Consider the following 14,467-nt stretch of genomic DNA (forward strand, 5'->3'; position numbering starts at 1 on the left):
CAGGCAAGCATAGTAGAGTTTTTGATCAATATTTACATGTTTCTCCTCCAACTGGCTTGTTACTGTAAAAAAAAACAAATGGAGAAAAAAAAAACAAAAACAACAAAAAAAAAACCACCAAAACCAAAAACCCAATAAACCCCAATGCTCCTAGAAGCAAAATTCAGCTAAATATAGCTCTGTTGGATTCTTAAGAGTCTCCCACTGCAATTAACTGATTTGATTTTCCATAAATTTGTTTCACTGTGTTTCGGTGTAGATGGCTTGAAGATCTGTTGTTGATGTGACTGTGCAGATATGCTTATCAACAACAGACTTAATTGCACCGTGCTCCCATGCCAAGAAAAACCCTTTGCATTTTGCAATTCTAATATTTCTGTCTCCTTAGGGAAATACTTTTCCCTTTTATAATGTGCCACTACTTCTCTTTTAATTTCTTATTTGTACTGTAAATGTAATCTAATGGTAGGAACTGCATATTTTCAATACTTCTGAACTTTTTGCAGTACAAAGCTCCTAATATTTTCCTTTGTCTTTTAACATATACTACTTTTTATATGGCCAATTCATTAGTTTTAAAAAGTTCAGTCTTTTTAGTCCATAAGGTAGCATCTTTCTTTTTCTTAACCTTTGTATTTCTTCTGCCAGAAGGTTCTTCATCTTCGCCTCTATTTTGTCTTCATGTCAGCAAGATGTTCCTGTCCTTCCCTCTGCCAGTAGTTCACTTGCATAAAGGTTTAGTTATGTGACAGTATGTGTGCTGTTTTTCCTTTTGTGTTCTCTCATTATCTCATCTTTGTTTTTTCTATTACAAGTCCTAAGCTCCACAATACTTGTCTTCATTTTCTTTGCTTCTTTTAGATCAGTGTCACTCAGCTTTTCTGCCAGGTCAAGCCAAAATCCCCCAACGGAGGCACCTAGGGGATGTGTGCTTACCATCATGTATCTAGGGCTGCAGTCATTGCTTCAGCTGAGCCTGGTGGCCACATGAGGGCACACCGTGGTGTGCTGGGGACACATGCACTGAAGTCCTTTTGTCATAGTACTGAATGAATGAGCATGCTCCATGCAACGATGATTGTGTTGCTTGTGATTAGGGCACCTCCGGGAGGCCGTGGGGCTCTCACAGAGGAGAACAGCAGGGAGACTGCCATGGGTTAGTGAATGGTTTGTGTGGCTGACAGCCTGCTTCCTGACCAGCTCGGAGGGACTCTCAGGAATGAAGATGACAGGCTGAGTTATATGTTCTGGCACATCATGAGTTGGCTATCCTTGCTTTAATTATCTCATGCTAAAGCCTTAATTTTCATAAGGAATGTGAAATCCCAGTTGCATTTAATTTGGTTCTCTTATGTTTCTTCATTCATTGCTCTATTTCTAAATTATAGCTCGATGTTATGACAGATTTTTTTTTTTCTTCTCTTTCTGTGGAAGGAAATGTCCCCTATTTATCTTGGTTTTTCTGCAGCATTTAATGATTGCTTCCCCATGGCAATTGTCAGTGAACCTGTGACAATCCAGATCACTGCTGCTCCTTCACTTTTTTTTTAAGGCAACCCTAGTCACACTCCTGTAGTCATTCAGCAGACTAGAAGAAATAATTCACTTTTTTTTTTTCTTTTTTCCCCACCTCAGGGTGATATGGACAGTGTAGTAAAACAGTTTGTTAAAATAAAAGTTCCATTTGTTACAAGAGCCCTCTAATCACATTAACAAATTGTCATATTAAGCCTCAGTAAATCCATTTTTTCCTGTGCAGAGGAAGGAAAGCTTACCTTAACAGACCCTTAGCGCTCTCCCGTTCTGGGAGATCTCAGGCTCTTCTGAGGTGTTTTCTCTCCCACTTCAGGAGATTCCCTACTCGCTAGCCCACAGATACAGCTAGCCCTTTTGCCTTATTCCCTCCTATTTTCTGTGCATTGCTTTGGTTCCCCTTAGGGGTTTATAATTCTACCCATCACTAGTTTTCAGCGCTTAAAATTCATGGCAGTGTTGAGCTCATTCTTGTTCTGCAGGTTAGACATTTTGCTCCCTTCCGTCCTCAGTCCAGCTTGTGGTATTTTTACATCATGTGCTGGATGCTATCTTATCCCGCAGTGGGCTGAGGTCCTTCTCAGTTGGCTGAACTTCCATGATTTTTGGTGAAATTGTTACTTTCCTATTTCAGCTTTTCTATTTCAGCTGTTTAGTTCTCTGTGCTGTGGGAGGGAGTGACATTGGTTGGTTTCCAGGAAAAGTGCTCCCTGGGCACAGAGCAGGCCACCAGCACAGCCACGTACCATCACTGTTCCTTTATCTAAGAGTTATTTTTAAACCTACTAAAATCTTTAACTTACTTAACTTTACTGCCTTCCATTGTGTCTTCACAGCTTTCACCCAGGATTCCTTTCGTGATTTATTATTACCTGGAGCTAACTCTAGAATTAATGTAAAATACTGTACTTTTTGACAGGTGTTTTATTACCAAGCTCAAGTTGTTTCAATTTTTTTGTTGGTGGTGGTCAAGTTTCAACAAACAGTCTTCGTAGCATTGAAGTTTGTAGGATAAGTCCAGGTACTTGGTGTCAGCTGTCAAAATAACTTTATAACATTTCTTTTCAAGTTGGCTAATGCTATTATTTATTTTTATTTTTTACAATGTAATCCATGGGATATTATTACAAGTAGCCATACTGCAGTCTTTCATCAACAACAAGGAAAGAGTGATGCAACTGGGAAAGAATGTTCTGAATTTTAAATATTAAAAAGAAATTGACTTTAAAATGAGTCAGCGTGAGCTAATAAGCTGCACTAGAATTACTCTGAGTGGACTTCTCAAAGGGAATTCCTTGTTTGGGTTTTGAACATGGTGTGAAACTCTGTAAAATTACTTTTCATCTTAACTGTTATCAGTGATACTGAATGTATTTTGAAAGTAAACTTATTCAGGTAACTACTTATACCTAGAAAGCCAGAGAAATGTTATGTTTCCTTATTTAAGCCAATGTAAGAGCAACACTCATCTTGAGTGAAGCTACATCCAGATACTGGCCTTCATGTGCAGTGAAATAACTTTTGTGGTTTCGAGAGTTTAAAAAGCTACTTCTGTGTAACAACGTTCTTCCTCTAGCTCTCTGAGTCCTGACGTTTTTCTAAAGGGTACTTAGAAAATAATTAGATTCTTCTGGTGATTTTACCTCTTCACTACCAGGAGATGGCACCAGGAGCATAAGTTATCTGCATCCTTTCAGTTTAGTCTGAAACTACAGCAAGTTCATTTTACAGTAGTTAAGTACTTCAGTTTAGAAAGTTTTAGATTTATTTCTTTGCTGTTTTTTAAAACATGTGCCAGAATGAAGGAAAACCTTAACTTGAAACGCGAAAATAAAAATGATAGTGACAGAAATCAAATTTGATTTGATTTTTCAGTAAGTCTGTGTTCTTTTTTTCCTGTCCACATCCTGCAAGTTGAAGGCGAATTTCCTTCGTTTTCACCCAGACTAAACATAATTGTGTAGGTTGCCTGTCTGAGAGATGTGAGAGGTACATACATGTAGGTCTTTCTGTCTGTGCAAATGCTTTTCCCTTTGTAACACAGTTTACCACCTGGTGCTTTGGGCACATTTAATACATGGAGTGAGAGCTTCTTCCACAACGTGTCAGTCTTGTTCTGGACACCAAGTGTTAGGGCACATGAATGGTTCACTGACAAGCCTCTGAGATGCCAGCAAGAACGTTAATATATCGTTGGTATAGTTTTAAATGTATAGATGTATAGTTTATCAATAAAAACACTTTTTGTTATATTTTTGTTAAGACTTTGTTGTTGACCATGTTGAAAAAACAAGCATACTTGTGACACCCTGCAGGTTTCATCTCCTGCCTGGTAAGGTTATTTTCTGAAGGTGCAGCTGCATTGATTATGTCAGAACTACTATAGAATCACACATACTTATTCAGTAGTTAACATAGGGCATTTATATATGTCATTTCTTTCTAGGATGGTTTGTGTAATTTATGGAATATGAACGGTATGAAGAATGCCTCACTTTTATTTGCATAATAATTCTTTCAACACTGTGTTTTAGAGGAAGCGAATTTCTACAACAGTATAGGTGGTACAGCTTGTATTTGAAATGGTAACATAGATTAACAATGCCAATGTGGCTCTGAAAGGGGCTCCTCAACAAACTGTAGATGAAAGATGCCCACTTTCAATGTTTACTTTTTGTTGCTGTTGCACTAAAGCTGATTTAACTGCTAAACAATAATTTTTAAAGGTTTCAAGTGAAGACAGGAATCCTGTTTCAGAATCAGTAATAGCAGAACTTGAATGAACTTTCTGTGCCTTGAAAACTTTGTAGTGCTCGATGATGTCGTGTTACAGTGGTAACAGGTAATGTGAAATCCACTGAATCCAGCTTTTTACTAAATCCCCAATTAAGCACCAGAAGGTTAATAATTTGAAAGATGAATGTTAATCCTGTTCACGTTAAGCTCCATTCGTGTCTGAAGTTGGCATATGTAGAAATTAATGGACAGCTACACAGTTCTCAAGTATTTTAGACTTATTAAGCCAGTATACCACTATTTAGCTTTAAATTCAGAACAGGTCTTTTGTAACACCAGAGCAGACTCATCAGCAGAGAATTAGGCTGTCAATGTGTCGTCAAGTACTGAGGAGCAAAGGGGTGATGAAGATTGGTTAGCATAGTAAATGTGCCTTGATAGTATCACAAGGACTTTTGATAAGATATAGGTGCATGATTACAATGCGTTTGATGATAATTGTTATTTTGTGATTGCTTTCTATTGTGTCATTTCTGATGTATAACCATGATGGACTTGTTCAATTGATTGTGTTGCAAGGAATACAACATGGGTTACATGATGCCTGAGAGTTATAATGACTGAAAAGGCAAATAAATTGTGAGCGGCATAGTGTTAGCATTAGAAATATCTGAAGCAAAAGTACGAATCATTCCTTAATTTCCTCTTGAAAATTAGTCTCTCTCTGCATTTTTTTTTCTGCATTTAGATTAGACCAGGCAAGTTAGGTGCCCTGTTGTCAGAATGTTAAAATAGGCATGCAAAATTTTCAAAGGTTTTCTCTTAAGTAGTGAACGGCTTATGAAAATGGGAGAGAATGGCTTTCTAAATAAGCTATCTATTACTGTATGGAAGGAGGAATTCTTTAGCAAATGTAGTTTATTTCAATAAAACTATCCTTTTTCACGTTTTGGGAAATTTTGTATGCCTTTCTTCAAAAACCAGACCCAACCAACCAACCAAAACAACAAACAAACAAACAAAAAAGACCATCAGTATGTCATGACAGTGAGATTATCTGAAATATTTTATGAACCTCGGTACCTGTCCCTCTCAGTTCAGTTTGCTCCCTGGGAAGTCTAATCCTGTAGCATGACAAATGGCTGATTTATAAACTTTCTTTGATGTTTCCATCAGAATTCACCTGCTCTGCTGGTTAATAGAAGAACCATGAACTGTCTACGAATGAGATGGATTGTTAAAAGTACCGTTATATGAAAATCTGGGCAATACCTATGCACTTACATTGATAGCTTAAAAGTAGTTAAAGTTGTATTTGCACAAGAACAGCACTGAACTAGGTATGGGTCATATCAGGCACAAAATCAAATTTATACAACTCTGCTTTAACTGTAAAGAGGCTCCTATCTCTCTCACTTCATCACACATCACATGGAAAGTGAAATGTTCTTCTTAATTATCTTTAAGGACAGTCAGAAAGTAGTAAATAAATACTTTATTTTTTTATTAGAGGTGAGACATTGATCCATATTCAACCAAGGTGCCACATGAGAAGGGAAGGCTATTTGGGGTTGTCTTTGCTGTTTTAAAAATAATAATAAAAAAAATCACTTAATGATAGACTGTGGGACCACTTGCAAAGTAGCCAGGAAAACAAGTGAAGAAAGGATTTGCTGGAACAATCTGAATAAAATGATTTTATTTTAAAAGTCATTAATGAGCCCAAAAGGACATGCTATTTATTCACTTGTTTGTTGCGTAAGTCAGTACTGGCAAAGTTTTTAGGAGAGAAAACTAGAGAAGATTGGAACAATATTTGAAAGTTCATGCTAGTTATCTACGTCTCCTGCACAATGGATGGCCTCGTCCAAACCTCATGATCTGACGTTGCTAGGAGCATAAAAATGGAAACCAGATGGCTTAGTAATGTGAGTAGCAGTTTGATGCTAATTGTTCCCTACAGTGTCCCTTCCTGGAAATCTGATTTGAGCGAAAACAAGGCATTATTGCTCAAGGTGAGCTAGTCCTTCGTTGTAATCTGACAGAGGTAGGTGGCAGACTGAGGGGAGATAGTCGCTCTCACAGTCGGGTCACTATTGCGACTTGGAAAAATTCATTGGGCTAAAGCAAAGCTTACTTTGTTTGTGTTAGCTGGATGATTCTATGATCTTTGATCCGTGTTAGCTGAATGATTTGCCACATCGTTGATCCATTAAGTTCCTTTAAGCCTTTAAAGATGTTAACGAAGAAGTCCTCGGACGTGGACTTGGATGTATTGAAGCAGCAACTTAAGGAATAATCTGACATTTGTCAAAGCATAAAAAAATCATAAATATCATAATCATAAATATTTTCATTAAACGCAAGGTTACTAGAGTTGTTGGAGAAGTACAATGCAATCTGTTAAAACAAGAGGGGGATTATGCAGGTCCTCTGCTCGATGAGGGGAAGCCATTGGGTAATACCTGACCACCTAGTTGCATCGAGGGGAGGTGACACTGCTTTGTTGTGCTGTTTGCTTAAGCTACATGTTGGCCCATGGTTTCTGGATCTGTTACAAGCTTTCTGCAGCGACTGTGCAGTGTGACTATACGATGTTTTGCAAGGTGATGCTGCCCTTTACGGTTTCTGCAGCTGGCAGTCAGCACTGTTTCATTTGCATTCTTTCTTGTTAGGGACTTTGTATGAGCTTGTGCTAACCACTTTAGGTCTAAGTTTCCAACAAAAGACTTATAAATCCTGCAAGCATAGGTACTGCAACGTCTAGGTGGGGGGTGTGTTGGTCGCTGCCATCTTTATATTTTAAAGAACAGAGAGGTTCTATTTTTATTTATTTATATGTAGAAAAGATCCGATAGTGATGATGTCTACACCCATTTAACACTGCAATATCAGAACAGTCATCTAGCATTGAGAAGACTGAGGTTCAGTGACTTCTGCAACCAGAAGAGATTCAAACCCTCTTCTCCCATGGCCAGAAAAGTGTTCTTGGCATCAAGCGTTAGGCTAGTTTGACTGGGCAACATTCTCCATCCCATCTGTTGAAACTGTGCCATGGAACAAAAGGGAATTGAAAATCCATTTGAAGACAGGAGGGAGAAGGAAAAGATTGAGTTTTAATGGTCAGACCTGGCAAAGATAGTCCTGAACTGCAGTTCAGCTGCCCAGTTATTTTGTATTTCACGTACTCTATTTTCCATACAATTTCACTTTGCATAAACTTTTTAGCAATGGTAAAATCCAAACTTACTCTATCCCCTGCTCTAAATTAAACTCATGCCAGAAAATATCTTTTAATCTTTCTTTTTAACGACCAATGCATTTATTTATATGAATTTTCATTGTATTTCACATGTTAAACCCCACAAAATTATACTAATGGGAAATGATAATAAAGACATGCCAGCTTAGTGATGGTAGTAAAATGTAGGGTTACATGCTGTAATAAGAAATGTCCCCTGTTTTAATTATTTGAATTATTTCCTAAAATGCTACAGGTTGATTCACCGTGTCTACTTGTTGCCTGTGCTAATTTGCTAGGTAAAATGTCCTGCATCTTTTTGTGTTCTCTTCAATGTGTCCAAAGTTGCACGTAGCTCTTTCCACTCAACAGCGTGGCCAGATTGCTGAACTCTCTCTGCCAAAAGCTTTATCTCACTATGAATGGCTGTCTCCAGTTACTGCCACACACGCGTTTTGCATTACATCGATGTTTAGATTTCCTCTGCGGAGCTGCCTTAACCTTGCTGTATCCTTGGGCACATGTTGGCCAACCAGGTTGCACGTGAATTTAGAAGCTGTAATAATCTGTGCTGACCTGCAGGCTTTTACACATTACCCTTGCTGATTTTGCATTATGTTTACCAAGCAAATGGCACTGTTATTTGTAAAGAGGGAAAAATAATCTTGCTAAGTTCTCTGCAGACAGTAGATGAAATGCACATGGCTACTCCATCTCCAGTGACAACTGTGCTGATATTTCCTGAAAAATACAAAAAAAAAAAAAACAAACAAAAAGCAAACCACACAGACAGTAACAAAACTGGACCTAGACTTAAACTAAAATCTGGAGGAAAGAAGCAGCAATAGCCATGTTACATAAACATTCTTCAACATTAAACAGGATGCTGTAGAGCCAAAGGACATGATCTACTGATGGGTAAGTGTACTAAGCAAAAACTTTACATAACACCTCAGAACATGCAATAAAATTAAAATAGTTTGACAAATGACCTCAATATGGGAGCATTCTTACTAGTAAACAAGAAACTAGAGCTCAGGAAGCACTGGATTTACTTTCACACTCTTAATTACCCATGTCTTGCTGTGTCATGTTACCTCTTTTTTACGCCTGGTCCCATTCTTCAATTTCACCTACTTCAGGATGGGGCTGCTATAGTCATGGTACCGTAGATAACATAGGTTTGTAAAAACTTTGTGTTGTTTTTTCTGGACACTGTTCATCAACCACCTCTGTTTGAGAGAGTTGTTTTGGTATTCAGAATAAGCTGAATTTTACAGTTGCTGAACACAACTGAAACTGGAAAATGATTGGCTTTAAATTTGTATTCAGAAATAATAGATGGAAAACTACTGGCTGCACTTTTGAGACTTCTTTAATATTTTGGCAAACTATTTAGATATTTTAAAAAGGCCCCATTTCTTGAGATGATAAATTGTGATTAATTACAATTTAGCCAACCTTCAGTTTGTTAAAAGCTTATAAAAATAAATTACTAGATAAAGAAAGCTCATGTCTGAGCTGTTGTGACAAGGGGATAACTTGTGTTTGTGTGCAGATGACAGTGGTTGCTTTTGTAGAGTTTCTGAGAAGGCAGAAGCACTTTTCACCTTCACAATTCAATGTTTCATGTGAATATAATTAAATATTGGAAAATTTGATTAGTTTCTAATTCACAAACTGTTCCTGACCCATGTATTAATGAAAAATTACCCCAAGTTACTATGGCTAGTTTTGAGTAAATGCAAATATATATTGGTTTGAAACAAAATACTGACCTACGTCATGCAACCACAACTTCTGTTTATATGGAGTATTGCTATTGTATTAAATAATTCTTGATCTTCCTTAAAGCAGACAATATTGATTTAAATCATTTTCCTTCTTTATTTTTAACTTTATTTTTTGCCAGCATTTCATTCCTATTCAACCCTGTCGTGACATTCCACCCCCCCCCCCCCCCCCTTCTTTTTCTGGTTACAGCTCTATTCTCATTCTCTCTGAGTGGAGCAGAAGGACATAGTCTGGGAGTAAGGCATTAGGACTGCATGTCTCCCTTATTCCCACTTCCAATTTGTAGTGTGCAATTATCAGTATCTTTAAGTGCATTAAGGTAAGATTTTGTGGAGCCAGTCTTTTCTTGGATTTTGTAAAGGTTCTGTTACTTATTAGTATGCCTGAAGAATTGGCTTGAGAATGATTTTTCTTATATTTGGTTAACCATATTACTAAGTGGAACACTAGAAACCATGCTTATGTTAGAATAGGATTGCCCTTTGTAGCTGGACTCGCTTTAGTGAAGCAAAATAATTGTTCCCAGAAAAAAAAATGTTCCCATCAAACCTCCATTCCATTTGACACACTGATTGTTCATGCTCTGAGAATTTAAAAATCATTTTTAGTGATTTATGGACTGCTCTTGCTAATATTTCCATGATCCTGTTAAAAATGAGTGTTTTTTTCCTCAGTGGCCAAGTTTTGTGTTTTAAATAAGCAAAATGTCAATTAAACTAAAAACAGGTCTAAATCATGTATATACTAAAAATTGGCAACAGCTTGCTGGCAGATTTTATAAGTTGTCTGAATCTGTCTATATCGGAGGAAAATGAAAAACAAAGTTCTGAATAATGTAACCAACCAGGAAAGGTGTAAATTTACACGGCGTGTCAGTGAAGTAGTCACAAGTAAGTCAAGTTCAGAATATTCCTCATTTGTCATTACAATGTTTTATGCTCTGGTATTATTCTCAGATATTGTTTTGTATATGTATGTGTATATATGTTATGGTGGATTTTTTGTGTGATGATTTTTGCAGATAATTGAAGTGAGAAAGTTACACATGTAATTCAACATGCATTTCTTCATAACACATTTATTCAAGCACTTTGAAGGAGATACAGGATCACAGAATGACTAAGGCTGGAAGGGGCTGCTGGAGGCCATCTTATCCAACCTCCCTGCTCAAGCAGGGCCACCTGGAGCCAGTTGCCCAGGACCATGTGCAGGCAGCTTTTCAGTATTTCCAAGGATGAAAATCTCTAGGCTAAACAGGACAGCTCTCTCAGCCTTTCCTCATAGGAGAGATGCTCCAGTCACTTAATCATCCTAGCGGCCCTTCAGTGGACTCTTTTTCAGTAGCTCCATGTTTCTCCTGTACTGAGGAGCCCAGAACTGGACACGGTAAGTCACGTGTGGCCTCACAAGTAGTGGGGAATGATCACCTCCCTCGACCTGCTAGCAATGCTCGTCCTAATGCAGCCCAAGATGCGATTAGACTTCATTACCACAAGGGCACACTGCTTGCTCATCTTCAACTTGGTGTCCAGGTACTTTCCTGCAAAGCTGCCTTCCAGCTGGTCGGAAACCCTCACATTCAGTTGCAAGGAGTTATTAGACCCCAGGTGCCGGACTCTGCGTGTACCCTAGCTGAACTGCGTGAGGTTCCTGTCAGCCCATTTCTGCAGCCTGTCAAGGTCCCTCTGGTGTATCAGCCGCTCCTCCCGATGCTACTGAAGGGTTTTGTCTGCAGGAAGGAAGCCTAATAGAAAGAGTCTCTTACATTTCTTAAAACATTTGGCAGAACAGGAGAAACTCCAGCAATCTGCAGAAGAGTTAAGCCCACCAAATGTATCTGCTTTACTTGTTTCTTCAGAGGTAGGCACTGTGACCGCTTCTCTGTCAGTGACAGCACAGTGGTTCTGCTGCTTTCAGCACCTGGTGCTGCAGAGGTGGGTGGCAAAGTCTGGCACCTTTGTAAAGCGAAAATATCTTTGGTTGCTTCTGTCCAAGAAAACAGAACACCAAATGGAAGTCCTAACCTTTTACGTGTCCCAGTAGTGGCAAGAATCCTAACTGGTTTTGTAGTGGAGTACGTGACGGGGTGGCTGATAGTGGGACAACGGACATGACTGTCTTCTGTCTCTGTCTCACCTTTTCCCTGAACATGGGGTAAGTCAACGCAGCAAATTTAACTTCACGCGATTATTAAGGGGGTGAAAACCTTCAGCCCTCATCACGACATGACAAAAGCCACATCGGAATACCTTCAGGAGTGATGCATAACATCCTGTGTTTCCCTATGGGAATGAATAACAAGGCAAGCTCAGTTAAACAATGAATCTGGTATAGTTACACCACGTTTACACTCATGGAAGTGAAAGCAAACTTTGCCACAATATCTATGAAGCCAGATGTGTCTCTGTAACTTGCAACAAGTATAGAGGCTATTTATAACCTGATTACTTCTCTTGCTTTTTAATAAGTGCCCCAAACTGGATGCTTTAGTAAATGTATTTATTTTTCAGTAAATTATTCTGGTCCTCATATCATTTTTGTTTACAAATGATTAAAACAGCAGCTTTTTCTCAGTAAACAGGCCTAGCACATCGTCCTGCTTGTTTACAATGAATGATATGAAAGCTGCATTATGTATTTCCTGCAGAGAAGTGGTTTTTTTCTTCCCCTTTTATGCTCAGCTGGTCTCAATGTATTTTATCATAGAAGAGATCGACTCTTTGATAAAGCTATTTGGCTATTAACGCTGAAAGGGGGAACAGGAATAGAGGCATTCAGATGGGAAGAGTCCCAAGCTTAGTTTTTAGAAATACAGAGCACAGACTTATAGAATAAGTGCTGAAGTGGAAACATCCTTCCCTGATGGGAGTATTAATGAAATTACCTACATGCACAAAGATGAGAGTCCAGTTGTTCAATTTTTCATGAGTTATGTTCTGGTTTTAAGCTTAATTTCAAAAATATTTTGGTGCAGTGCAAACATTGTTTTGTGAAAAAACATAGTTTCACAAGCTGTTTTGGTTGATGTTCCATACTGAATGTTTATGATTCTTGATTCTTCCCCTGTCTAAAGAGGCTACGGTTTTCATTTGATAGATGTATATTCAGTGAATTCCAGGTTGTTAAATTTAATTAATTTATTTAATTTTAATTCATGTGTGCATGTACTTATCACTTTTTAAGTGACAGTTTCATGGAAAATGTGGTTTTCCCTAAAGTTACAAAAAATCATACACACTGGACATTTATTTGCACATTGGAATACGATAGGTAGTATTGTGTTCCATTTTTATTAAAGCGCCAGCTGATCTTGGCATTGCTACTGAAGACGTAAGTTGAGAGTTACGTCATGGTTAGCAGTGTTTTGGGTCTGCGTTTGATAGAAATAGTTTTAACCAATACACTAAAAAATGGTCACTCCATGACTGTGAGGGAGATCAGCCCTGTAGTCATTGCTATGAAGCTGGTTTTTCTAGAACCCCATCAGGAGTGTTTGATGTCAGTATTATTAAAACAGAGGTCATGTAATCGAAGTGTATGGTTCTGTCTCAAGAGCACAAAGTACTATATTATAACACAGAGACACAAACAATAGTCTGAGTTTGTACGCATGTCCTGTGAAAAGTTACAGGAAGCTTTATCTATCGGGAGTTATTTCTTCAAGGAGGAAATAGGGTAATCAGAATATTATGAACTTCTAATACAGAAGTCTATAGTTTCTGGATTTATCCAGATTTGCTAAACACAATAAAACCAATATTTTATTTTTTTGTAGGAAGTTTTACTGAAGTTATTCTTAACTTCTGTTCTACTGGAAGTTAAATTAAAGCACACGTTTTAAAATGGGTATTTTCTGAAAAGTTTTTACTAGATAGATTTTAAGATATATAATTTTTGTGCTCAGCACATCAAAATTTACCATGATCAGGTGAACCTATGCGGATTATGAAGTGTATTATAGTCACATGAATGACATTGATGGAAAATATAGGAAAGTTTTGGAGTAGAATGTAAGTGCTTCTGAGATGGGTTAAGACCTAGATTTAGATAGCTAGTATGGTTTTTACAGAAAATACTATTAAGTGCAAATTTCAATGAAAAACAAACAAAAAAACCACAACAGATTTGAGATTAATAGCATTGGAACTTTATTGGTTTTCCTTTTTCATCAAAATGTAATATTTGTTTTATTCAGGCTGTAAGCAAGCTGAGTAGGATTCAAGAGGTATATAGCTGTAAGCAAGCTGAATAGTGATTCAAAAGGATTTCCAGATAGGAAACATATTTTAAGACCAGGAAAGTTGAAGAGCTATGTACACTGCCCAGATGTTTGTGTTCTGTTCAGTGGGCATTTGTCTGAGGAAGGGCCTTTTCAGGGCTACGAGTGTGTCAGTTGCTGGGACTGTTGAAAGGGACATTTTGTCAGGGGAGTGGGAGGCTTCAGAAGGAATTGAGGGAATGCAGCACACAAGGCTACACAAGATCCAGAGCTGGGAATTTTAATGTGACATTTAAGAAAGATTTTAATCTTTCTTATCTTAATCAAATCTTGATCTTAATCAAAAAAATAATTTGCTTTCTGCTAATCCTGGACAAGTGACTGTGCTGGCATAAGGACAGAAATATTAACATCTTATAATGACATACCTCCTGTCCAGGATGTCACATAGCTTCCAGAGTGTTTGGTCTCTTGCTACAGCTTAGAAAAAATATAAGTGTAAACTGCTAGTTTGTCATTATTATTTTTATTTTAGTTATTTTATTTTAGCTTTGAGCATGATTTTTTTTTTAAACAAAAAATGGGACACTAAGTTGAAGCATGTTTTTAAATAATCATTTTAATGTGAGGAAGGTGGAGGAAAACAAAAAAAATATAAAAATAAACTACTGGTTGATTCCCTTTTATAATTAGGAAGGATAAAATATTAGCCATGAAAACTCTATTTGATGTTCATTTTGGGCCCAAATAACTCTTTTTATTGAAGGGGGGAAAAAAAGAGGGAAAACCTTTGACTCAGCTTATTGTTCAGGATCAAAATCAGTTTGGGATCTGTGCTGCCCTTGCAGAGCTTATTACTGTTGTAGTGTGGTGCTAAGCCTCTGCCAAAGCAGGGTAAGTAAAGCTGTTTTGCAAGTATGAGGTGTCTGTGGTTGTAGATATGC

Source organism: Anser cygnoides, chromosome 4 (assembly GCF_040182565.1).
Source record: "Anser cygnoides isolate HZ-2024a breed goose chromosome 4, Taihu_goose_T2T_genome, whole genome shotgun sequence".
Classification (NCBI taxonomy): domain Eukaryota; kingdom Metazoa; phylum Chordata; class Aves; order Anseriformes; family Anatidae; genus Anser; species Anser cygnoides.